This window comes from Cannabis sativa, chromosome 8 (genome assembly GCF_029168945.1).
Source record: "Cannabis sativa cultivar Pink pepper isolate KNU-18-1 chromosome 8, ASM2916894v1, whole genome shotgun sequence".
Lineage (NCBI taxonomy): Eukaryota > Viridiplantae > Streptophyta > Magnoliopsida > Rosales > Cannabaceae > Cannabis > Cannabis sativa.
The window spans coordinates 3422390-3449843 of record NC_083608.1 but is presented as its reverse complement, the minus strand read 5'-3'; positions in this window follow the sequence as shown (position 1 = coordinate 3449843).

Genomic DNA, 27454 nt, shown 5'->3' with positions numbered 1-27454 from the left:
GATAAGAAACTAAGAAGAAAAGACAATAGAACTATGGTTTAATCCATTCACATGGAATAACCTAAAGTTTTTATTACAAGGACATAAAAGGAAATTTTCGTTTATAAGTCTATTTAATGGACTTAACAAGACTTCCTGTTCCTAGTAATATAGGTTTGAGTTTATCTAAACCTATGGCTTATGGTATACCTGGTAATTACTTACTCTAATGCAAGCAACTTACTTTAGTAAGATGCTGAAGCATTTTCTTTCTAATGGCAATCTATAGAAGCTTCTCGACTTCTATGCATAGATTTTATTTATCTAAGGAAAAGTCTCAACTATTCCAGAAAAGATAAAGCCATGAAAGAATATCTTATATCAACAGTGAGAGGTCTCAGATATGCTTTAGTATGCCTTGGACCAAACACCTGCTGTTGAGTGGGAGTAATGAGTAGGTATCAGATTAATCCAGGAGAAGAACATTGGAAGACAATCAAGTAAATCTTAAGATTAAGAAGAGGAACTATATGTTAGTCAATAAGAGTGTGTTTAAAACTCTTAGACTACACCACATCTGATTTCGAGATTTGCCTTTGTGCTAGAAAATCTTTCTGATAAGATGGTGATTACTCTGGGGGTGGAATAGTGATTTTGGAGAAGTGTAAAAACCTATCTGAAGTCTCTAGGTCTACCAGGAAGGGACTGAATGTTAAAGTTGCTGGATAGGTACTTATTCAGTCTAAGGAAAGTTCTATACATTTTTGGCACCATTCCAAATTGCCTAAACTACTAGTGTTATTTCTTGATAAACCAAAAGTAGTTGCCAAAAGTATAGAATCCAGTATCCCAAAAAGAGTAGACATATAGAGAGGAATTTCACATTATCAATGACTTTGTGATTAAGGAAGAGTAATGGTGGAGAAAAGGTTGTGTTTAATTCAACTTTTCAGATCCTATTACGAGGAGTTTTAAGGATTAAATACATTGTAGGGTGTAACGGTAATCTAATCCCTTTACAGTGTAGATCATTCATATATAGGATCATTGTTAAATTAGGATTATAACAATGGATAACTAATGATGTGTCTATATGGTGGAACATATAGAGCATAGAGTGCAATTCTAAGTTCTATGCTTGGATTCAACGAAGAATTAATAAGTTAGTGAATTTAGGTTATAAATTCTTGATCTTCTTATTGGAAGCTCGGTTATATAGACCCGTGGTCCCCCCACTAGTTGAGATAATATTTCTTGTAAGACTCATGTAATTGGTTTTGATTAATCAATTATAATTCTCAAATTAGACTATGTCTATTTGTGAATTTTTCACTAAGTAAGGGCGAAATTGTAAAGAAAGAGTTTTAGGGGCATATTTGTTAATTATGATACTTTGTATGGTTCAATTAATAAATATGATAAATGACAATATTACTTAATAATTATTAATAGTTATTAAATAGTTAGAATTGGCATTTAAATGGTTGAATTAGACAATTGGCGTTTTTGAGAAAATCAGATGCAAAAGTGATAAAACTGCATAATTGCAAAAAGTCAGGCCCATATCCACATTGTATAGGGCCGGCCACTTTTGTAGGGTTTTACCTCTGATATTTTCATTATTTTAATGCCAAATAATTCAAACCTAACCCTAGTGGAATGCTATAAATAGATAGTGAAGGCTTCAGGAAATTTACACTTAACTTTCCACTTTTCATTCAGAAAAAACCTGAGCCTCTCTCTCTCTACCTTGGCCGACCACTCCCTCTCTCTCTTCTTCCTTAAGATTTCGAAACACTTAGTGATTAGAGTAGTTCCCACACACATCAAGTGATACCTCAATCATAGTGAGGAAGATCGTTAAGAAAGACTTTCAGCAAGAAGGAGTTTCAGCACCAAAGAATCATAGAAAGAGATCCAGGTTCAGATCTTGATAATACTCTGCGACAGAAATGATACAAGGGTTAGAGATCTGAACGGAAGGAGTCATTTAATTTTGCTGCACCCAATGTAAGGTTTCCTTAACTTTATATGTGTTTATTTCATCGGTTTAGAAAGTTCATATTTAGGGTGTTAATCAACATACTTGTGAGTAGATCTAAGATCCTGGTAAAATAATTTCCAACACATTTCGGGATAGAATTTCGGGAATATAATCATATTCGTCATTTATTTTCTTAAGAGAAAATATACAATGACTTTATATGATTTATAGACCATTCATCCAATGATATGTCATTGAGCTAATTCGAAATGAATAAGCTAAGAGGAATTAGGACAACTTCGTTTTAAATAAGAATCCAACGATGCTCCGATTAGCGAGAGTCAAAGTAATCTTATTTATACAATCTTCTTGTTTCATATTGTAAAATACTAGTTTAAGGTGTCATCAATTGATGAACAGCTAGATGTTGCATATACAATATTTATCTTTCGAGATCTAACACTATTATGTTTGTCTAATGGTGAAAATCCATTAGGAATTTATCTCAATAGAAAAACAAACCAAGTTAGACCAACAATGAAGATTCAAAATTAAACTACAATTTAATAACAGAAAATAACATGGTTCAATATAAATTCGCACACAATTCTGAAATTATTAAGCATATAGCAAGTAGGAATGACAAGTGAAAATACTAAAACATACAATCCTAAATTATTTCCAAGGTCTTCAATAAACTGATATCAGTGTCCCGTTTAGGTGAGAGTCAGTGATATCATCCATTGAATAGAGTTGTCAGCTCATCTAAAATGATAAACATTCTAGCAACCTTTTATTCGATCAAGATTGGAATCCAGCGTTGTCCCGTTTAGGCGAGAGTCAAGGCTATTCTATCTTATGAGCTTCCACCATTGTTTCATATTTTGTAAGTCAAATACAGTCGCCACCATTAGGGTGATCAATACCATATAAAACACTTACAAATATACTTATCTTTCGAGATTAAACGGTGCTAACTTGCTAATGAATGTTCCTCCATTAGGGAGGATTACTCACTAAAAAAGAAGCTATGTAAAACCAACAATGGAGATCGAATGTCCTAATAATAAAGCTCATTATTTAAAGTGTATTTTCTTCTAATATTTATTTTAGATATATATTTATTTAATTAAAATTTCCAATTTAGAATGAAACATTCCAAATATAAATTTTAATTTAATATTTATAAATTATACTTAGATGGATATAAAAATAACGTGAATTATTTCCATCTTAGTAATAATCTCCATAAATATTTAGAAAAATATGCAATTTAAGTTGTTTCAAAATTAATTTAAATTAATTTACAACTCAAATTTAATTTTCTATAAATATATATTGCATTTCGAAAAATGAAGTGTATAAGAATACTACTTTCAAAAAATGCTTTAAAATAAAATAAAAAAAAATCCTGGAAAAATTATCTTAATTTTGTGTTCGCCCAAAATTAATAAAAATTAATTTACAACAAAAATATAATTTTCTTATTTAGTTAAATATTTAAGAAAAATTTTAAATATTTAAGTATCATGATTAAGAATCAACTTAAATATTAATTTTCTATTTAATTAAATACACTAGAAAAATACTTCAAGCAAAACAGATAATAACTATCTACACTTTCATTGACTAATTAATTCAATTTCTAATAATAATATATTTTAGTTCATTTATTTTAATTAATCATTAAATGAAAAAATCATTGACTTAAGCTGGTCCAAAACTAAAAAAAAAATTCAACTTTAATCTATTTTTCAAATCAAATTCGAAATTTCTTCATTAAAGAAATGCAATTTCGAAATTGTGGGAAAAAGATTAATAAAATAAAATAAAATATATTTTGAAAATTATTCAGATTTAAGTTATTCTGAAATAAGATTCCAAACTTAAGATAATTTTCAACTTTAATTAAATAACATGAAAATAACAATATTTATGTATCATGATGAAAATCAACTTAGATATTGAAATTTTCAATCTAATTAAATGTATTAAATTCAAGAAATAAATAATTAAGTATAGAGGAAACTTAATTATTAATTCTAGTTTAATACTATGAAAATATACTAAACTTAAATTGTACCAAAATTAATTATGAACAAATTAATTTCACAATCAATGACATTTTCCTATTTAATATTAGAAATAATAACTAGTATAGAAATAACTATCTAGAATATATATCATTAACTAAGTGTTTTTCTAAAATTAACTTTAAAATATTAAATGAAAAATAAATTTCATATATTTTAAAAGTTAATTATGTTGCTAATTCAATTTTAATTAGGTTAGACTAATATAATTAACCTAATACAATTATTTAAATAAGGCAAATGGGCCTTCATAATTGGGGTAGTTCATGTGAGGGGGAGCTGGGTTAAATATGTCGTACCCACTTCTATTGGCCCTCAACTCTCACACAAGGCCCAAAAGAGAGGAATTTAACCTTTAACTAAACAATTTTAAATAAGCCCAAATCTAATTGGGCCTAAGTAAAATTACTTATGTCAAATTTTATTTTAGCAACCTAGTCCATTTACTTAATAAAACTTAAATGGGCTTCCTGTATGCATCTAAGTCCAATAGCAAACATATAGGCTCACACAGGTCAAATGATTTGGATGGGCCCTATCATGTTACTAGGTTTACACAGATGAAAGAAGTACAAAATTTACCTGTTACAAATTATTCATAAGATCTATTGACAATTGAACTATGATTAAAATCAGATCATTGGATCTATCAACCAGTTAATCATAGCAATTTAGATCAAATAAATAATAGGTTGTTAAAAAGATTTTGAATAAACAATATAAAAATAAACTAACATTGTCCATGTAATAGATGTGAAAATAAGATATTAATATAATTAAATTATTATTCTTAAACTAACCAAATAAATTTTGAAAATTTAGGAAACTAATTTTATAATATCTAGGTTTATTTGAATCAAATTAAATTAAATATCTAATAAGATCAATAATTTGATTAAAATAAACCAATTTTAAAATAGATTTGGTTAGATAATTATTATTTTAGGAATAAAATAATAAATAAATAATAATTACCATAATTATATGTCAAAATATCTCAAATTAAGCAATATTCAAATTTCTACAAAATATCTAATTTATTTGAATATTTAAGATATAATTCATAAATTTCCATAAAGAAAAAAATGATATATAGATAGAAAAATATCATTTTTAAACTTATAATTGATAAATAATTAAATATTTAACAAAATAACAAATTTTGAATTTGAAAATATTATGGTAAGTGTATCTATAAAAATATCTATGTTAATTTCAAATTTATTAATTATTTAATTTGTCATATAAGATAATTTTAATATAATATTTTAAATAAAAAGACAAAGTTATCTTTTAATTGAAAATATGTTAAATATCAAAATATCTAATCTTATAATTAAATAATAAATAAATATTAAAGAAGTTAACAAATTTTTAAATCTGAACATAATAGGAAATATTTAAAATTGGAAATATTCCAAAATAGAAATATTTAAAATTGGAAAAAATTCCAAATTGAAAAAATTTTAAAATTGGAAATATTTCAAATTAGAAATATTTAAAAAGGAAAAATGAATTTTGAGAAACAATCCCATGAATAATTGAATTTTGGGAAAAATCCCACAAAATTCGGATTGGGAAAGTGGCTGCCCAGGAGAGGCTGCATGCAGCAGCCCAGGAGGCTGCAAGCAGCCCCAAACGCGCGCGGAGGAGGAGATGATGCCGAGTAAACTCGGCGCCTGCAGCATGCCTGACCGAGAATCGGTCAGCTGCAGGATTCGCGTGCGTGGATGAGGGGGGAGGGGGCTGATCGAGTGCCTGGTGCTCAGGAGCACCCACTCGACAACCTTGAATCCCGATTTTCCAAAATTCATATCTTTTTCGATTTTTCTCGGAATCGAGTTCCGTAATAAAAAAATTGCTTAATTTTTCACAAGGAATCCAAATAAAATATTTTAAAAAATAGAAAAAATATTTTTCATGGAAAAAATTCGTACAACACAAACATTCATCACATAAGCACATAAACCAACATGAAACCATCCAAATCAACACAAAACATATAAAACATCGTTTTAATTCATATTACATGAAAGTAAATCATTACTATGTCTCTGATACCAGTTGTTGGAAATATTTTACCAGGATCTAGATTTACTACCAAGTATGTTTTATTAACATCCTAATATGAATTCTAAAACAATGAAAATAAACACATAAGAGTTTAAGAAAACCTTACATTGGGTCCAGCAAAATATTATGACTCCTTCCATTCCGATCTCTAGCCCTTGATTCCTTTCTGCAGCAGAGCATTATCAAGATCTGAATCCGGATAACTTTCTCTCCTTCTTTGATGCTCATTTTCCATAGTCTTACATACTATGATTGAGGTACCAATTGATGTGTGTGGGCACTACTCTATCACTCAAGGGGATTTCGAAAACAGAGAAGAAAGAGAGAGAGGGAGTGGCGGCTTCAGAGTGTTTGAGTGAAAGAAAATAATGCTGTAATTTGTGTGTGAAACCTGAAGCCTTTACCTTCTATTTATAGAATACCACATAGGGTTAATGTTGAATTACTTGGCATTTAAAAATAAAAAATAAAATGAGAAAAGGGAAGCAAAGTGGCCGGCCATGGAAACAAGCCTCTCACTTTTGCAACTTTCCTATTTTATCATTCCTAGTTTCCCATTCTCCAAAATTGGCAATTTTCTCTTTCAACCACATAAATGTCAAATCTAATTATTTAATAACTATAATTAATTATTAAATAATATATTTTCATATAATTTTATTTATTAAAAAAAACTAATCAAAGTTTCCCAATTAATAAATATACCCTTTAAACTCTCTATTTACTGTTTTACCCGTAATAAGTGATAAATTCACAAATAGACATAGTCTAATCTTGAGAATTATAATTGATTAATTAAAATCAATTAAATGAGTCTTACAAGCAGTATGGTCTCAATTAGTATGGGGACCATGGGTCTATATAACCGAGCTTCCAATAAGTCGAACCGAATTTACCAAGTAAATTCCCTAACTTATTAATTCCTTATTAAATCCACTCTTAGAACTTGCAATTGCACTCTCAGTCATATAGAACGCTCTATATGTTCCACGATATAGATACGTCATTAGTTATCCATTGTTATAATCCTAATGTGATCAATGATCCTCTATATAGATGATTTACACTGTAAAGAGATTAAATTACCGTAACACCCTACAATGTATTTTATCCTTAAAACACTTAACCCTGTATAAATGATATTTCAGCTATGTGAAATGAGTACTCCGCCATTTATTTTCGTTTGGTTAAGCTCGAAGGAAATCATCCTTTACTTTCTATTTGCCAGATAGAAGCTATAGATTCCATGTTTATGTTAGCGCTCCCACTCAATTGCACTACCGTGTTCCCAAAACGTACGTATCACCCTGACCCAAAAGTAGGCTTAACTAACAAATCAAAGAACACGAGTAACACTCTTGAGATTGAGCCTAATCATAACAGGATTAAGATCATTTGATCTAGGTTCAACATGTGATATTGAATTGAATAGATATTACGGTAAGTTCTAATATATCTAATCAAAGTTCAATATCGGTCCCTTCCGATGTATACTCCATACATCTGATACTGGTAAACTTTGCCAATGTCCTGGAAAGGACATAACACTTTTCCAAGGTGTAAGAATACCTGTCGCTGATTATACCATGTCAGTCTAAATCCAGTGCTCTGACAAATCAGGGAATAAACTTTCGAACAATTATTAAGATTATATTCCACTGTGCTGACAACACTATAATCATTAACAAATTCATATCTTCTGGACTTAAATAGAATTCATACATTATATATATAATCATGAAATAAATCATGTGAACCATGCAACATAAAATGTTATTTCTGATCATTATTAATAAGTAAATTTGATTATATTGAAATGGGTTTTATTTAGGGTACAAAACCCAACACTTGTTCCATGTGAGCAACACATATTTGAAATCCATTACGAGAAATTGAACAATAAGAACTCATTCAATATATAAGATTGTGTTTGTAAACATGAAACACTAATTAAGTTTCTACTAAAGTTTTGAATAAATAAAACATTTTCTAAAAGTAAAAATTTCTGTTGAAACTTGATACGGGTTGTTCCTCTGGATTCAACCGATACTAATTCGTCATTTCCAACTTTAAGCTTTAACTCTTCTGGAAGCAGATTTTCCCAAGTTTCAAGCAGCTGCGATGAAGAACATACATGGGTAGTAGACTCAAAATCAACAATCCATGTGGATTTGTCATTCTCTAAAATACATGAATCAAAGACAAAAGCATTACTTTCGTTTGAATTGTTTAGAAGCTGGGGACATCGTTCTTCTTGATGTACCTTTTCATTACAATTCGAACATAGAAGATCATGTCTGATAATTGTACTTGAAGAAGCAGCTTTGTTAGAGCCTTCATGCTTAATCCTCTTCCTCTGATTAAAGTTTGCAATACCAGGAGGTCCCATTGCAATCAAATTCCGTTCATGAGCTCGTAATTCAGCTTCGAGCTTGTCCATGTCGGAGGAGTTAAAATTGTTGATCATGTAAGATACAACAAATCAATTATACTTCAGAGGAAGACTATTAAGAATGAGTTGTACCCATTGTTCCTTTGATAATTCAATTCCAAATAGATTTGCCTTTTGGAATTTCAGATTCATCAACAATAGGTGCGAGTTAATGCAACTACCAGGATGCATTTTCACACTATAGAGTTCATTTGCTAAGATATTCGCTAGGAGTGTATCAGGGTGAGGGTTATTCATATTGGCACTACAACACATCAATAAATTCATACACAAGTTCAGAAAATAATAAATAATAACATATGTTATAAAAATACTAAATTTAACATAGTTTATTTCCAAGGTTTCCAACAAACTGATATAGTGCCCCGTTTAATTAATTATTAAATAATATTGTCATTTATTATATTTATTAATTAGACTAACCAAAGTCTCTTAATTAACAAATATACCCTATAAACTCTTTCTCTACAGTTTCGCCCTTAATAAGTGATAAATTCACAAATAGACATAGTCTAACTTGAGAATTATAATTGATTAATTAAAACCAATTAAATGAGTCTTACAAGTAGTATTGTCTCAACTAGTGTGGGGACCATGGGCCTATATATCCGAGCTTCCAATAAGCAGATCAAGAATTTTCCTCTTAAATTAAGTGACTTATTAATTCTTCGTTGAATCCACGCATAGAACTTAGAATTGCACTCTTAGCTATATAGAACGCTCTATATGTTCCACCATATAGACACGCTATTAATTATCCATTGTTATAATCCTAATTTGATCAATGATCCTATATATAGATGATCTACACTGTAAAGGGATTAAATTACCGTAACACCCCACAATATATTTTATCCTTAAAACACTTAACCCCGTATAAATGATATTTCAGATAAGTGAAATGAGTACTCCACCATTTATTTTCATTTGGTTAAGCTCGAAGGAAATCATCCTTTACTTTCTATTCGCCAGATAGAAGCTATAGATTCTATATTTATGTTAGCACTCCCACTCAATTGCACTACCGTGTTCCCAAAATGTACGTATCACCCTGACCCAAAAGTAGGCTTATCTAACAAATCAAAGAACACGAATAACACTCTTCAGATTGAACCTAATCATATCAGGATTAAGATCGTTTGATCTAGGATCAACTTGGTGATATTGAATTGAATAGATATTACGGTAAGTTTAATAAATCTATGTCAAAGTTCAATATCGGTCCATTCCGATGCATACTCCATGCATCCAACCCAAGCTTTACTTTAACCAATGCTCTGGAAAGAACATAACATTTCTCCAAATACAAGTAAACTTTGTTGTAGATTGTCATATCAGTAAAACCCCAGTGTTCTGATAATCTAGGAATCTTTAATCACATAGTCATGTTTACTTTCCACTGTGCTGACAACACAATAAACAGGATCAAGTATGTGAAAAGGGTTTGGATGAATTTATAAATGAAATAGACAAATAATTGATAAGGTGGACAAAAACATACACAAATGAATGAAAAATACTTCTATTTCTTTATTGATATTGAATAATCCGGATTACATTGAAATGGAGTTTTATTTAGGGCATAAAACCCAACAATTTTCCCAAGATCTAGATTTACTAACAAGTATGTTGATTAACATCCTAAATATGAATTCTCTAGAACAATGAAATAAACACATAAGGGTTTAAGAAAACCTTACGTTGGGTGCAGCGGAATAATATGAGTCCTTCCGTTCAAGATCTCAAGCCCTTGATTCCTTTTTGTAGCAGAGCATTATCAAGATCTAAACCTGGATCTCTTTCTCTCCTTCGGGTTTGGTTACCACCGTCTTACTCACTATGATTGAGTACTTGACTTGCTATCTGTGGGCATGTCACTCATCACTATAGGCTGAAGAACAATGAAGGAGGTGAAATCTTTATAGAAGGAACTCTCTCATCTAGGTTTGGTTGAATAGTCAGGTTGACATTAATTTGACAAAGTGTCTATAGTGGATGAGATCAGATGCAAGTTGTATTATCTCAACTAGTAGGGGACCATGGGCCTATATAACCGAGCTTTCAATAAGTAGATCTAGAATTCACCAAGTAAATTCTCAACTTATTAAATCTGCATTGCTCCACTATAGATTTGGAATTGAATACACTCTCAGTTATATAGAACGCTCTATATGTACCACGATATAGATACGTTATGATTATCCATTGTTATAATCCTAATAGTCAAGGATCCTCTATTGATGATCTACACTGAATATGGACAAATTTACCGTTCTACCCTTCAATGTTTTTTATCGTTAAAACACTTAGTTACCTATAAAGGATAGTTCAGTAAACTAATATAATTAATGAAATGAGGCCTCAGTCATTTATCTCTATTCAGCCAAGCTCGAAGGAGATCATTGTTTCACTTCTAAAATACCTATAGAAGTTGATCCATATCTATGATTAGCGCTCCCACTTAATTGTACTATCATGTTCCTAAAATGTACGCATCACCTAGACCAAAAAGTAGGCTTAACTAACAAATCAAAGAACACAAATAACACTCTTGAGATCGAACCTAACCATGTCAGGATTAAGAATTATAGACCTAAGATCAACCATAGATATTGACTTAGAAAGATATAACGGTAAGTTTGGGATATCTTACCTAAGATCAATATCGGTCCCTTCCAATGTATACTCCATACATCCGATACTGGTAAAATTTGCCAATGTCCTGGAAAAGACATAAAACTTATCCAAGGTGTAAGTATACCTATCGCTGATTATCATGCCAGTCTAAATCCAGTGAACTGACAAATCAGGGAACTAAACTTTTGAACATATAATCATGATTACATTCCACGGTGCTGACAACACTATAATCATGAACAAATACATATGTTATGGACTTAATAGAATTTATACATTAAACAATCATGAAATAAATCATGTGAACCATGCAACATAAAATGCAGTTTCTGATCTTTATTAAGTAGTAAATCTTTCCTCCACCATTACATTTCCTTAATCACAAAACATTGATATTGTGAAATTCCTCTCTATATGTCTACTCCTCTAGGGATACTGGATTCTTTACTTTTTGGCAACTACTTTTGTGTTAGTCAGGAAGTAAACTAGTAGTTAATAAATGTTGGTACAATGCCAAAAAAAGTATAGAACTTTCCTTAGACTGAATAAGTATCTTTCCTGCAACTTTAACATTCAGTCTCTCTGGTAGACTTAGAGACTTTAGATAGGTTTTTACACATCTCCAAAATCACTACTCCACCCCCAGAGTAATCACCATCTTATCAGCAGACTTTCTAGCACTAAGGTAAGTCTAGAAATCTTATTTGGTGTAGTCTAAGAGTATCACCCTTATCGACTAACATATAGTTCCTCTTCTTGATCTTAAGATTTACTTGATTGTCTTCCAATGTTCCTTTCCTGGATGAATCTGATAATTACTCATTACTGCCACTCAACAGTAGGTGTCTGATCTAATGCATTGCAAAGCATATCTGAGACCTCTCACTGTTGATCCTAAGGAATTCCTTTGTGGCTTTATCTTTTCAGGAATAGTTAAGACTTTTCCTTAGATAAGTAAAATCTATGTCTAGAAGTCGAGAAGCTTCTATAGATTGCCAAGTAAGTTGCTTGCACTAGAGTAAGTAATTAACCAGGTATACCACAAGCCATAGGTTTAGATAAGCTCAAACCTATAATACTAGGAACAGAAAGTTTTGTTAAGTCCATTGAATAGACTTACTAACAAAATTTCCTATCTTGTCCTTGTAATAGAAAACTTTTGGTTGTTCCATCTGAATGGTTTTAACCATAGTTCTCTTTGCTTTACTTCTTAGTTTCTTATCCTGACAATCCATTACTTATTTAAACTAATAGTGGAGTTTCATCACAAGTGTCTTCCAAGTCATAACAGGGTGAGTTCCTTGAAACCCTCCCATTATGATAAGGTACCGTGACTTTCGTCTAAGAACATAAGTTGTATTATCCTCTTCGGTTGTGTCTAGACAACAGAGGCATTGGGACCATCTTATATCGAATAAGATGATAGAACACTTTTGGAATCAAGAAAAAATATCTCCTTTACTTTGCTACTTTGTTTTTAGACTTAGTCATTTTCTTAGAAAAATGGTATTTGTTGAAAAAAAAAAAAAACTTTCTTATCTTAATGACTATTGGATGGTCCACCCCTAATCACTTAGAATAGCTATCAAACATGCGAACCTTGGTTAACAGTTCTAGATTTTCTTAAGATCACGATTGGGTCATTCATGAATCTAATATTGGTTTACAGTAAGTACACAACCATTCCATCATTCTGAATTCATCTTATCACTAGGGTATTTCCCTAGAAGGACTTAGGCAACTACTAGTAACTAATCATAAACCTTTCACTATCATCACTATGCAAATCGAATTTTCGGGGAGGTAAGTTTGAATACAATTCAAAATTCAACTTAATGATCTTTGAACTGCGTATCCAAATATTTCTCCACCCCTATCAGTTCGCAGGATCTTTAACCAGTTACCTTAATATTTTTCCAACATTACTAGAAATTCATGAAATTTCTTTGCATAAGGTAAAATCTAGAGTGATCGTCTTAAGAATATAACAAAAACTCATATCCACACGTGAATGTACATCCATATATGATCTTACTTTCAAGTGGATATAGGCATAATGACTCTTTCCAGAGAATGATATTGTCAAAATCGCTATGAACAAGATTCAAATGCCATAGATATATATAAGAATGTGGTTGTGGTCTTTTGATGACTTAGGTCTAGTTACAATAAAGAGTTCTTAGAATAGTCCAAGTGGATCCTTATCACAGAATACTAAACTCAAATTCCATACATAAACATACAGTTTGAATCCATTGACAGAAAATGGATATTAATAACTTGTGAAAGTTGAACTATATTGTATTCTAGAAATAGAAATATAAAATTTCTATTTGGAATCTAAAATTTAAAGTCAAAGACTTATTTTTATACCAAATACACAATGAGTATGATTCTAGCTTGGACCACCACTACTAATCTAACTCTAAGCCCAAAAGTAAGCATATCCAAGTAGGAGATTTCTAAGATCGAGGATTCATATCATTTCGGGATAGAATGTCGCGAATATAGTAATCTGCGCCATTCAATTTTATAAGAGAAATTAGAGTGAAATCATAAGTGGATGATTTATAAACCATTCATCCAATGATATACTATTTAACCAAATTTGAAATGAATAAGCTAAGAGGAATAATTAAAGGATAATTTTGATTTAAAATAAGAATCCAACGATGAGAGTCAAAGTTATTCTTATTTTTACACGAAATTTACAACTACAATTAATAACAGAAAACAACATGGTTCAATATAAATTCATACACAATTCAAAAATTATCATAGTATTTAGCAAATAACAAAGACATGTGCAAATACCAAATTATCATATCTTAAATAATTTCCAAGGTTTCCAACAAACTGATACAATGTCCCGGTAGGCGAGAGTCAAAGTATCATTCATTGAATAGAGTTATCAACTCATCTAAAATGGACACCATTCTAGCAACCTTTTATTCGATCAAAATAAGAATCCAATGTTGTCCCGGTAGGCGAGAGTAAAGGTTATTCTTATTTTATGAGCTTCCACCATTATTTCATACTTTGTAATTTTATCTCTAAGTAGTCACCGTAGGGGAGAGTCTAATAGAGACGAAAACTTACAAAATACTTATCATAAGAGATCGTTACGGTGTTAAATGTTTCAACGAATAACCATCCATAAGGGGGATGAAGTTTAGCGTCTCGAGGTTATATTGAAAACATTTAACCGTGTAAAACCAACAATGGAGATCGAATATCCTTATAACTAAAGCTCATTATTTTAAAGAGATTGTATTTTCTTTGATACTTATTTTAATCTATTTATTTTAACATATATTTATTTAATTAAAATTACTGATATAGATAACTCTAAATATAAATTTTAATTTAATATTTATAAAATTATACTTTAGGAAGATCTGAAAAATAAATATAAATTATTTTCCATCCTTAGTATCAATTTTTCAATAAATATTATGAAAATTACTTAATTTGAGTTGGTCCAAAATTTATTAAAATTAACTTTCAAATTAAGTTTAATTTTCTATAAATATATATGACTGAATTCGAAATCCAATGTATAAATATACATTTTTGAAATTAATATAAAATAAAATAAAATAAAACTAAAAAAATTATTCTAATTTATGTTTCTCTAAAATTAAATAAATTAATTTTCAACATAAATATAATTTTCCTATTTAATTAAAACTCTTAAAAAAAAAATATTTAAGTGTCTTGAACAAATCAACTTAAACATTAATTTTCTTATTTAATTCAATATATCTAGAAAAATACCAAAAAGTCTACCTAGAAAATATCTATCTAGATAATTCATAAACTGATTTCTAATTTTCTAATTAAAAACAATATATTTTAGTCTATTTATTTTAATTAAATCATTAATGAAAATTACTTGATTTAAGTTGATCTAAAATTAATTAAAAAAATTAATTTTCAACTTTAATTTAATTTTTCAAATTGAAAAATTTCGAAATATCTACATTTAAAATAAATAAATGCAATTCAAAATTAGGTGGAAAATGATTATTAAAATAAAATAAAATATACTCTGAAAATTATTCTAATTTAAGTTTATCTGAAATTGAAAAATTTCAAACTTAAATATAATTTTCTATTTAATTAAATTCATTAAAATAGAAATATTTAAGTATCTTGAATAAAATCAACTTAATTATTAATTCTAATTTAATATTTAAGAAAATATTCTTATTTAAGTTGGTCCAAAATTAATTTTTAACTTAAATATATTTTCTATTTAATTAAATTTCATGAAATAGAAACAAATAATTAAGTATCTTGAATAAAATCAACTTAATTATTAATTCTATTTAAGTTCTAAGAAAAGTTTTCTAATTTAAGTTAGTCCAAAATTAATTAAAAAATTAATTTTTAACTTTAAATATATTTTTCTTCTTAATTAAATATTAGAAAATATAAATTAGTTACTAGAAATTTCAATCTAGAATATTTCATTAAACTAAGTGTATTTATCTAAATTAATTTTAAAATAATCCAATGAAAAACTAATTTCATTTATTTTAAAATTAATTATGTTGCTAATTCAATTTTAATAAAGTTAAACTAGCATAATTAGCCTAATACAATTATTTAAATAAGGCAAATGGGCCTTCACAATTGGGGTTGTTCTTGTGAGGGAGGGTTAGGTTCAGTATGTCGTACCCACTACTAATGGCCCCCTAACTCACAAAAGGCCTAAAGGAGAAGAATTTAACCTTTTATTAAATAATGAGGAAATTACATTGTATACCCACTTACTTAACTTGTTTTAAATTTTTACCTCCATTTTCATATTTTTTTAGAAATACCCACTACTAATGGCCCCCATTAGACCACTTAGTTTATGTAAATTATATGCTAGACTTAAGTAGAGAGTGAGGGTATATTTTAATAAAAAAACAATATAAGGGTATTTTTGATTAATAGATACAAAAAAGAGGAATTTTTCAACTTACACCTTAAATAATTGTTATTTATTAAATAAGTCCAATACTAATTGGGACTAAATAAACTATCATAAATGGGCTTCCTATATGCATCTAAGCCCAAAAGTAAATATGTAGGCTCACACAGGTCAAATTGATTTGGATAGGCCCTATCATGTTACTGGGTTTACACAGATGAAAGAAGTACAAAATTTACTTGTTACAAATTATTTATAGGATCTATTGACGATTGGACTATGATTAAATCAGGTCATTGGATCTCTCAACAAGTTAATCATAACAATTTAGATCAAATAAATAATAGGTTTGTTAAAAAAAATTGAATAAACAATTAAATAAACAAACAATGTCCATGTAACAAATGTGAAATAAGATATTTAGTTTTTATAATTAAATTATTATTTAATCTAACCAATTCTTTTGAAAATTTAGGGTTGTTGAAACAACCTTAAATATCTCATCAAAATTTAAAATTCAAAAATGAAACTAATTTAAAATATCTAGGTTTATTTCAATTATTTTTATCAAATTAAAATAAATATGTAATAATAAAAATTATTCGAAAATAACCAAAAAAAAATATTTTCAAAAATTATTTTCTAATCTTATAATTCAATAAAATTAAAATAACAAAATAAACCCATTTTAAAATATATGTTGTTAGGCAATTATTATTTTAAGAATAAAATAATAAATAAATAATAATTATCATAGTTATATGTCAAAATATCTCAAATTAAGCATTTTTCAAATTTCTACAAAATATCTAGGTTATTTAAATATTTAAAATATAATTTATAAATTTCTAATAAGTAAAATGATATAAAAGAACATAATTATCATTTTCATAACTTATAAGTTGTAAAAAATTAAATATTTAACAAAATAACAAATTTTTGAATTTGAAAATATTATGGTTAGAATATCTATAAAAAATATCTAGGTTAATTTCAAATTTATAAATTATTTAATTTATCTTATAAGATAATTTTAATATAATATTTCAAATTAAAAGGATAACGATATCTTTTAATTTGAAATATGCCTAATATTAAAATATCTCATCTTATAATTAAATAATATATAAATATTAAAGAAATTAACAAATTTTTAAAATCTAATCATAATTTAAAAAATAAAATAATCAATTTTTAAAATTAAACCTCAAAATATCAAAAATTAATAATAATTTATGAAAAAAAATAAATATTACTAATTTAAAATTGATATTTAAGTTTAAATATATTAAAAATAATATTTTATTTTGATTTTGGGGTTTGAAAATTGCAAAAATTCGAAATTTGGAGAAAAATTCCACAAAAATTGGATTTTGGGTGAAAACTTGGTTGCTGCCTAGGACAGGCTCCGTACAGCCCACGAGAGGCTGGAAACACCCACATTCGCACGCGGAATGAAGGTGATGCAGGGTCTCCAGCCGAGAATTCTCGGCACCTGCAGGGTGCGCATGGGCGGATGCACAGGGTGCTGGGCGAGTGGAGCATGTCTGAACGCATGAGTAGTCCTTGTCTTCAGACAGCATCCGCGCTCGTATCACCTTGTATGAAGGACTGGTGGGCGTGCGACTGAGGCATGTGCAACCGATTTTCAAACTTTCATAACTCTCTCAATTTTTATCGGAGTCGATTTCCGTAAAAAATAAAATTGCTTAATTTTTGACAAGAAATCCAAATAAAATATTTTCAGAAAGAAAATAAATTTTTTTTTATGGAAAAATTTCGTAATGCACATTCAATTATCAAATAACACATAAACCAACATGAACACATCTAAATCAACACAAAAACCATATTCATCGTTTTAAATCCATATTTCATGAAAGTAAATCATTACCAAGGCTCTGAGGCCAGTTGTTGGGAATATTTTACCAGGATCTAGATTTACTAACAAGTATGTTGGTTAACATCCTAAATATGAATTCTCTAAAGCAATGAAATAAACGCATAAGGGTTTAAGAAAATCTTACATTGGGTGCAGCGAAATAATATGACTCCTTCCGTTCAAGATCTCTAGCCCTTGATTCCTTTCTGTAGCAGAGCATTATCAAGATCTGAACCTAGATCTCTTTCTCTCCTTCGGGTTTGGTTACCACCGTCTTACTCACTATGATTGAGTACTTGACTGGCTATGTGTGGGAATGTCACTCATCACTATAGGCTGAAGAACAATGAAGGAGGTGAAATCTCTATAGAAGGAACTCTCCCATCTAGGTTTGGTTGAATAGTCAGGTTGACATTAACTTGACAAAGTGTTAAAAGTGGATGAGATGAGAGCATCATGTTCTTTTGATAGTGTTTCAACTAGGGCTTAGGGTTGAACTAAATGGATTAAAAAAGAATAAAATATTGGGCAAAAAAACATATGTGGTCGTACACTTTAAAGGGACCCATCTCTAGTTACAATTTTGCCACTTTATTTCAACAACTTATTCTTCTTTTCAATAATAACATATTTTCTAATTCAACCTTATAAATGCCAAAAATATTTATTTAATAATTATAATTAATTACTAAATAAAATTTCCATTTATGTAATTTATTAATTAGACCATACAAAGTCTCTTAATAAAATAAATTGACCCCAAAACCTCGTTTCTTCACAATTAAGCCCTTGCTTAGAGTGAAAATTGATAAATAAGACATAGTCTAATCTTAGCATTATAATTGATTAACTAAAATCAATCAACTGAGTTTGCAAGCAGTATTATCTCAACTAGTGAGGGGACCATGGGCCTATATAACCAAGCATTCAATAAGTATATCTAGAATTCACCAACTAAATTCTCAACTTATTAATTCCGCCTTGCTCCACTATAGATTCGGAAGTGAATACACTCTCAGTTATATGGAACGCTCTATATGTACCACGATATATATACGTTATAATTGTCCATTATTATAATCCTAATAGTCAAGGATTCTCTATTGATGATCTACACTGAATATGGACAAATTTACCGTTCTACCCTTCAATGTCTTTTATCCTTAAAACACTTAGCTACCTATAAAGGATAGTTCAGTAAACTAATATAATTAATGAAATGAGGCCTCAGTCATTTATCTCTATTCAGCCAAGCTCGAAGGAGATCATTGTTTCACTTCTAAAATACCTATAGAAGTTGTAGATCCATATCTATGATTAGCGCTCCCACTTAATTGTACTATCATGTTCCTAAAATGTACGCATCACCTAGACCAAAAAGTAGGCTTAACTAACAAATCAAAGAACACAAATAACACTCTTGAGATCGAACCTAACCATGTCAGGATTAAGATCCATAGACCTAAGATCAACCATTGATATTGACTTAGAAAGATATAACGATAAGTTTATAATATCTTATCTAAGATCAATATCGGTCCCTTCCAATGTATACTCCATACATCCGATACTGGTAAACTTTGCCAATGCCCTGAAAAGGACATAACACTTATCCAAGGTGTAAGTACACGTATCGCTGATTATCGTGCCAGTCTAAATCCAGTGAACTGACAAATCAGGGAATTAAACTTTTGAACATATAATCATGATTATATTCTACTGTCCTGACAACACTATAATCATGAACAAATACATATGTTCTGGACTTAATAGAATTTATACATTTAACAATCATGAAATAAATCATGTGAATCATGCAACATAAAATATAGTTTCTGATCTTTATTAATTAGTAAATCTGATTATAATGAAATGGGTTTTATTTAGGGCACAAAACCCAACAGATCTTCCATCCAAAGTCAGGATTTTTTATGGAAAGCTATCTCTGATTGCCTCCCGATTGCTGCTGCCTTACATAAACATCATATAGCAGATAGTCCAAGATGTACACTCTGCAATATCAGTAGTGCTGAAACGATTTTTCATGCTCTTTTCTTTTGTAAAAGAGCGAAAAATGTCTAGAGAGATTCTTCCTTTTCTATGGAAAAATTGCTTGCTAAAAATTTTAACCTTAAGGACTTTTTTTTCAAATTTTTAGAAAAATGGTCACACTTAGAATTGGAACAATTTACATGCATACTTTGGAGTATATGGACTGAACGTAACATAGAGAAGCATGACACGAAGCCGAGGCCACATGAAATTCTACTGTCATCTGCACTTGCATACTTAGGAGAATACCATGCTGCTCATCATCCTCCTTCGAGCCCCACTAGGCACGAGCCTTCCAACAACACTGCTCCTATAGTGACGCCTCAATAGCTAAAACCTCCATCTAGAAAATTGAAATTGAACACGGATGTCGCTGTTGACACTATGAATCACATATCCGGCTTTGGAAAAATTTTGCACGACTCTCATGGTAATGTAGTTGCAGCAATGTGAAGACCATATCCTGGTTGTTTCAAGCCTGAAGTTATCAAAGCACTGGCACTTATGTTTAGTTTTCAATGGCTAAAAGACATGAATATACCCATTCACTACATTGAGACAGACTCTCTTCTCCTAGTCGTCAAAGGTTTGCATTCTAACAAGTTTAGTGTTTCTAATTTTCATAGTATTCTACATGATATTTCTATTCTCTTGTCCAACTTCCCTGGAGTTCAGATCTCCCATGTGTTTCGATCTGCTAATACTTTTGCTCATATTTTAGCAAAGTATGCTCTTTCGGTGGACAAAGAATGTATTTGGATGGAAGAATTTTCACCTCCTCTAATGACTATTGTATTATAATTTTCATTCTAATATAATAGAATTTTATCTCAAAAAAAAAAACAAGCTATTTTTTAGGTGAACAAAAATATCATTGTAGGAGCCATAAAAATAACTGCAAAGTACCTATTGTAGCAAAAGATATCTAAGAGAGAGAGAGAGAGAGAGAGAGAGAGAGAGAGAGAGAGAGAGAGAGAGAGAGAGAGAGAGAGAGAGAGAGAGAGAGAAATGGTAGAAACATAATTGAGAGAAGGAAGCAAAAGCTTAAACTTCACTTCTGATGCTAACCTTTTACTTATAAACTAGTTCACAATATAATTATAGAATCTAGAATGAAAAACTACAGTTCAATGACAACTATAACTAGCTAGCTAATCTCTTAACTAATTAGCTAACTAACTAATTGTCAACTAATTAATTTATTAGTTAACATCCCTATCAAAAGAAAATGGGGTTGAAATCGTTTTCAGTTTGGACTTTAGATAGAGAAACCTATCTGTGGATAGAGCCTTCATAAGGACATTTGCTACTTGATCAATGGCAGGAACATATTGAACTGACAACTCCTTTGCTAAGATTTGATCACTGACAAAGTTTAGGTTAATATCAATGTATTTAGATCTAGCATGAAACACAAGAAAACTACAAGAGTAGTTGCACTTTGGTTATCAACCCAAAGAATTGGTAGATGTTGAAGTGAGAAATGAATCTTACAAAGATTAAAAACTAACTAATTTTACTCTACAACAACATTAGAAAGAGCCCTAAATTCAATTCCAGTGCTTGAACTAGCAAACACCTTTTGTTTTTTGGCTGACCAAGAGATAAGATTATCTCCAAGCTAATTAACTTAGCAACCAGTTGAACTTCTATCTTCAATACAAGATGTCTATCAGAATTAGAGTACCATTGGAGAGATATTGTTGTTGTAAAAGAAAGATGCAGACCGTCAAAAACAGTGCCTTTGAGGTATTTCAACAATTTGTTATACACTTCCCACTGAGTAGTGGTGGGTGTTGGGTTTTATGCCCTAAATAAAACTCTATTTCAATGTAATCTCCATCATTTAAATATCAATAAAGAAACAAAAGTATTTTTATCACTTATTTATTGTGTCATTTGGTTCATGTTACAATTTATATGTTTATTTTGATTTATAAATTCATCAAAATCCTTGTCACATTTATGTTCTTGTTTATTGTGTCGTCAGCACAGTGGGAAGTAATCAAGATTGTGTGATTAAATATATATTCCTATATTTATCAGTACACAGGGTTTAACTGATATGATCATCTACAACATAGTTTACTTGCACCTTGTGTTGGGTTTTGTAACACCCTAACTAACATAGGCGTATTACATGATTTTTAAACATGTTGTGCAGCTCGTTGCTAATCAACGAGGTTTATGGAAAACATGATTAATTAAAATTTTTGCTTTTTAATTAAACTTGTAAAATATAATTACAAAAAGGCTCAGGATCCCGATTACAAAATCATTTACAAAAGTTAACTATTTATACAAAATAAATGTCGCCTAGCGACTAGATACAAAATCAGCCTTGCTGTCCCGAGGATCGTACGCTCCACGCCTAACCGCCCCGACATGTACAACCTTCATAAGCTCGCTCACGGTCCATCAGCTCTAGCCTTGCCTTTACCTACACATAAACGTAGAACTGTGAGTCGACAGACACAGTAAGAAAAGCATAATAATATTCATACATAATCCCGGTCATGATAAGCCGCCCATACCCCTGATCATAACCCTAACTGCCGTGTCCAACACGATACTGAGTCCCACTACTGCCGTGTCCAACACGGTACTGAGTCACTACTGCCGTGTCCAACACGGTACTGAGTTCTGAACGTTCATAGGGACGGTACTATTGACACGTAACAGCCTAATCGGTCAAACCGGTCATACTCTGGCTGCTGGTCATACTCCAGCCTGTACCGACGTGTTACTATATCCACCTGATCGGTCGAACAGGTCATACTTCGGCTGCAGGTCATACTCCAGCCTGTACCGACGGGATACGTCAATAGTACGGAACCACCAACCAAGTGTCAGCCTGATCGGTCGAACCGGTCATACTCCGGCTGCTGGTCATACTCCAGCCTCTACCGACGTGACAGGGTTGGATGGTTCGAAGCCAACATACATAACTAATGTAATCTAACAGGCTTCCTACATGCACGCTAAACATGTAATCTACATATGCATACTGTTATACTAATCTTACCTGGATTTCGAATTCAGGTGTGCCGGTCAACCTGACTGGAACTTTAACTGCGCGGCGGATTACAGGCTCCTAAACCATAAAAATCACAACACTATAAGTGACACGCTAAATCACTTCCCGGGGACATAAACTAGGAACTAAAAGTTTCCCTATCGATAAAAAGCATGGCAATACCCCCTAAAACATAAAATCGAGAAAATCTAGGGTTTCAGAATTTTCCCCAACCGGCAGACCGGCTGCCCAACCGGAATTCCGGTTCTGGGAAAATTCAGAACCCCATCCGGAATTCCGGATGCACAACCGGAATTCCGGTTTCTCGCAGGCAGCAAACATAAAAATCCATATCTTGCACAAATCGACTCCAAATCAATTCAAACCTTCCAGACCTACTCCATATGACCCAAAGAACATTTCTAAGGCACCAAAACCACCCAGATTGCACCATAGCAAAAATCACCATTAAAGCTCAAGCTTTGAGTTCTAAACTCAAACTTGAGCAAACCTAGCTAACATGCAATCAAACCAACATAAATCTACATAAACAAGCATAATATAACCTCTGAAAACAACTAAAAACATCAACAACATCACAGCAACAGATTATACAATTTCTTTCAAAAATCATATATTTTGCATAGAAAAACCATAGCTTTGCTCAACCTAAGATTCATGCCTCAAAAACAACTCAATTAACCTTAATCTAACAAGCTTTAATTACAGAATCTAACAACAAAACACAGCAGCAACCACAACCAAATAATCATGCATGCATAACACTTTTTTCATCAAAAATTCAACAACTTAAAGAGGAAAAGATGAGGAGCTAACCTAGCTTGGATTAAACACACAAAATCCTTGAATCCACCAGAAAAGAAGAGTAAGAACCTAGCTGCTCCTAGGGCCGAAAAAGAGAGAGGAAAAGAGAGAGTGTTTTGAAATTTTTTTCTATTTTCTAACTTAGTATTTTTTGAATAAAAAGAAATAAAAGCTATCTAATATAAACCAATATCATTTCAGCCAAAAAATAAATAAAATAAACACTTAATTTTTCAATTAATAAACTCACTAGAAGACAAAATACTAATGGGGCAAAAAGACAATTTTGCCCCTCCACACTAAAACCACATAAATCACACTAAAGGGGTATTTTTGGGAAATTCTAAATTCCCGGCCATTCCCGACATTCCCAATGTCTAATAAACCGTCCCAAACTACTAACATACTAAGTTGTGATTTCTACTGAGCCAAACAACGAGTTCCAAAATACCGGGCACCGGAAATGCAAAATATGAAAACTACTGAATGACATAGCAATGCATTTCTGAATTCAATAATAACAGTATAATAAATTATTTGAATAGCTATAAATAATTTCATAATTAAACAAGATTAACTGCTAATTTCCAAATTAAACTAAGCGGTCTTTACAACTATCCCCCCCTTAAAAGGATTTCGTCCCCGAAATCTAACCTGAATAACTCTGGATATTGAGCTCTCATGTCTGACTCTAGCTCCCAGGTGGCTTCCTCCACCTTGCTATTTCTCCAGAGAACCTTGACCAATGCTATGGTCTTATTCCGAAGGACTTTATCCTTTCTATCCAGGATCTGCACTGGCTGTTCTTCATAAGTCATGTCTGGCTGCAGTTCTAGGCTCTCATAACTGAGTATATGAGAGGGATCTGAAACGTATTTTCTCAACATCGAGACATGGAATACATTGTGAACTGCTGATAAAGCTGGAGGCAATGCTAACCGGTATGCCACTTGACCTATCTTCTCGAGAATCTCGAAAGGTCCTGTAAATTTAGGGCATAACTTGCCTCTTTTCCCGAAACGTTTGATCACCTTCATCGGAGATGCCCGTAAAAACACATGGTCCCTTACTTGGAACTCAATATCTCTGCGTTTCGGCTCTGCGTAACTCTTCTGTCTGCTCTGTGAGGCAAGCATTCTAGCTTTTATCTTCTCTATTGCCTCATTGGTCCGCTGTACTGACTCTGGACCTAAGTATTTCCTCTCCCCTGTCTCATCCCAGTGGATGGGAGATCTACATTTCCTACCGTACAACAGTTCATAGGGAGCCATCCCTATCGTACTCTGATAACTGTTGTTGTAAGAAAATTCTATCAAAGGTAGATACTTATTCCATGAGCCTTCGAAATCCATAACACAGGCTTGCAACATGTCCTCCCATATCTGAATTGTCCTTTCGGACTGACCATCTGTCTGAGGATGGAATGCTGTACTGAATTTAAGCTTTGTACCCATTGCTCGCTGCAAACTCTGCCAAAATTTGGAGGTGAACTTCGGATCCCTGTCCGAAACTATAGACTTCGGTACCCCGTGAAGTCTTACTATCTCTCTGACATACAACTCTGCCAATCGATCCACTGTAAATGTTGTTCTGACCGACAAAAAATGAGCAGATTTCGTAAATCGATCCACCACTACCCAGATGGAATCAAACAAACCCGTGGTCCTAGGTAATCCGACCACAAAATCCATTGTGATATCTTCCCACTTCCATTCTGGTAGGGTTAGAGGCTGCAACAACCCTGCTGGTCTCTGATGTTCAGCCTTAATCTGCTAACAGGTGAGGCATCTCGATACGAATTATACCAAATTCTTCTTCATACCGCTCCACCAGAAGTACGGTTTCAAATCTTGGTACATCTTAGTGGTGCCGGGATGCAGAGAATACGGGGTAGAATGAGCCTCTTCAAAGATCTCATTGAGTTCCACACTATTCGGAACACAAACCCTAGCTTTATACAAAAGCATCCCGCTGTCTGACACTGAAAAGTCCTTGGCTTGACCAGCCAACACCTCATCTCTGATCTTCACTAACTCTGGATCCGTCATCTGAGCAACTTTTATTCTTTCCAACAGATCAGATTGCAGCGTTAAGTTGTGAAGCTGACCTACCACAAACTCAATGCTGGATCTAACCATATCCTCTGCTAGCTGAGGTGAGATCTGAACCATACTAGCTACTTGCCCGGGACCCTTTCTGCTCAGGGCATCGGCCACTACATTGGCCTTCCCGGGGTGATAGAGGATCTCACAGTCGTAATCTTTCACTAATTCCAACCAACGCCTTTGTCTCATATTCAAATCCTTCTGAGTAAAGAAATACTTGAGACTTTTATGGTCGGTATAGATCTCACACTTTTCCCCGTAAAGGTAATGCCGCCAAATCTTCAATGCGAAAACCACCACGGCCAACTCTAGGTCATGAGTCGGGTATCGCTGTTCATAATCCTTTAACTGACGAGAGGCATAAGCGATAACCCGATCGGCTTGCATCAAAACACACCCCAAACCCTGTTTGGATGAGTCACAATAAACTACGAATTTCTCCTTGTCTGAAGGCAAAGCTGGCACTAGAGTGGTAATCAACCTCCGCTTTAGCTCCTGAAAACTAGCTTCGCACTTGTCTGACCAGATAAACCGCTGATTTTTCTTTGTAAGTTCGGTTAGGGGCATTGAAATTTTAGAGAACCCTTCGACGAACCTACGGTAGTACCCAGCTAAACCCAAGAAGCTTCTGATCTCTGTCACTGTCTTCGGTCTCGGCCAATCCCTGACGGATTCGATCTTCCCGGGATCCACCTTGATCCCATCTTTGCTCACAATGTGCCCTAGGAAGGACACCTGAGATAGCCAGAACTCACATTACTTGAACTTGGCATAAAGCTTATGTTCCCGAAGCCGTTGCAGTACACTCTGAAGATGTACTTCATGCTCCTCTTCTGATTGAGAGTACACGAGGATGTCGTCGATAAACACAATCACACAGATATCGAGGAAATCCTTGAATACTCTATTCATCAAGTCCATGAATGCTGTAGGAGCATTGGTTAGTCCGAACGACATAACCAGAAATTCGTAATGTCCATACCTAGTGTGGAAAGCCGTCTTCGGAATGTCCTCCTCTCGGATTCTCAGCTGATGATAACCCGAACGGAGATCAATCTTAGAGAAGACCGTCTTCCCCTGAAGCTGATCGAACAAATCATCGATCCTAGGTAATGGATATTTATTCTTCACCGTCAGCTTGTTCAATTCTCTATAGTCGATGCACATCCTCATAGATCCATCCTTTTTCTTGACGAATAAAACCGGGGCTCCCCAGGGTGATACACTGGGCCGAATAAACCCTATGTCAAACAACCCTTGGAGCTGAATCTTTAACTCCTTAAGTTCAGCTGGAGCCATTCTATACGGGGCTTTGGAAACCGGTTCCACCCCTGGTGCCAAGTCTATCACAAAGTCAATCTCCCGCTGAGGTGGTAACCCTAGAAGTTCTTCGGGAAAAACATCCAAAAATTCCCGAACCACTTTGATGTCC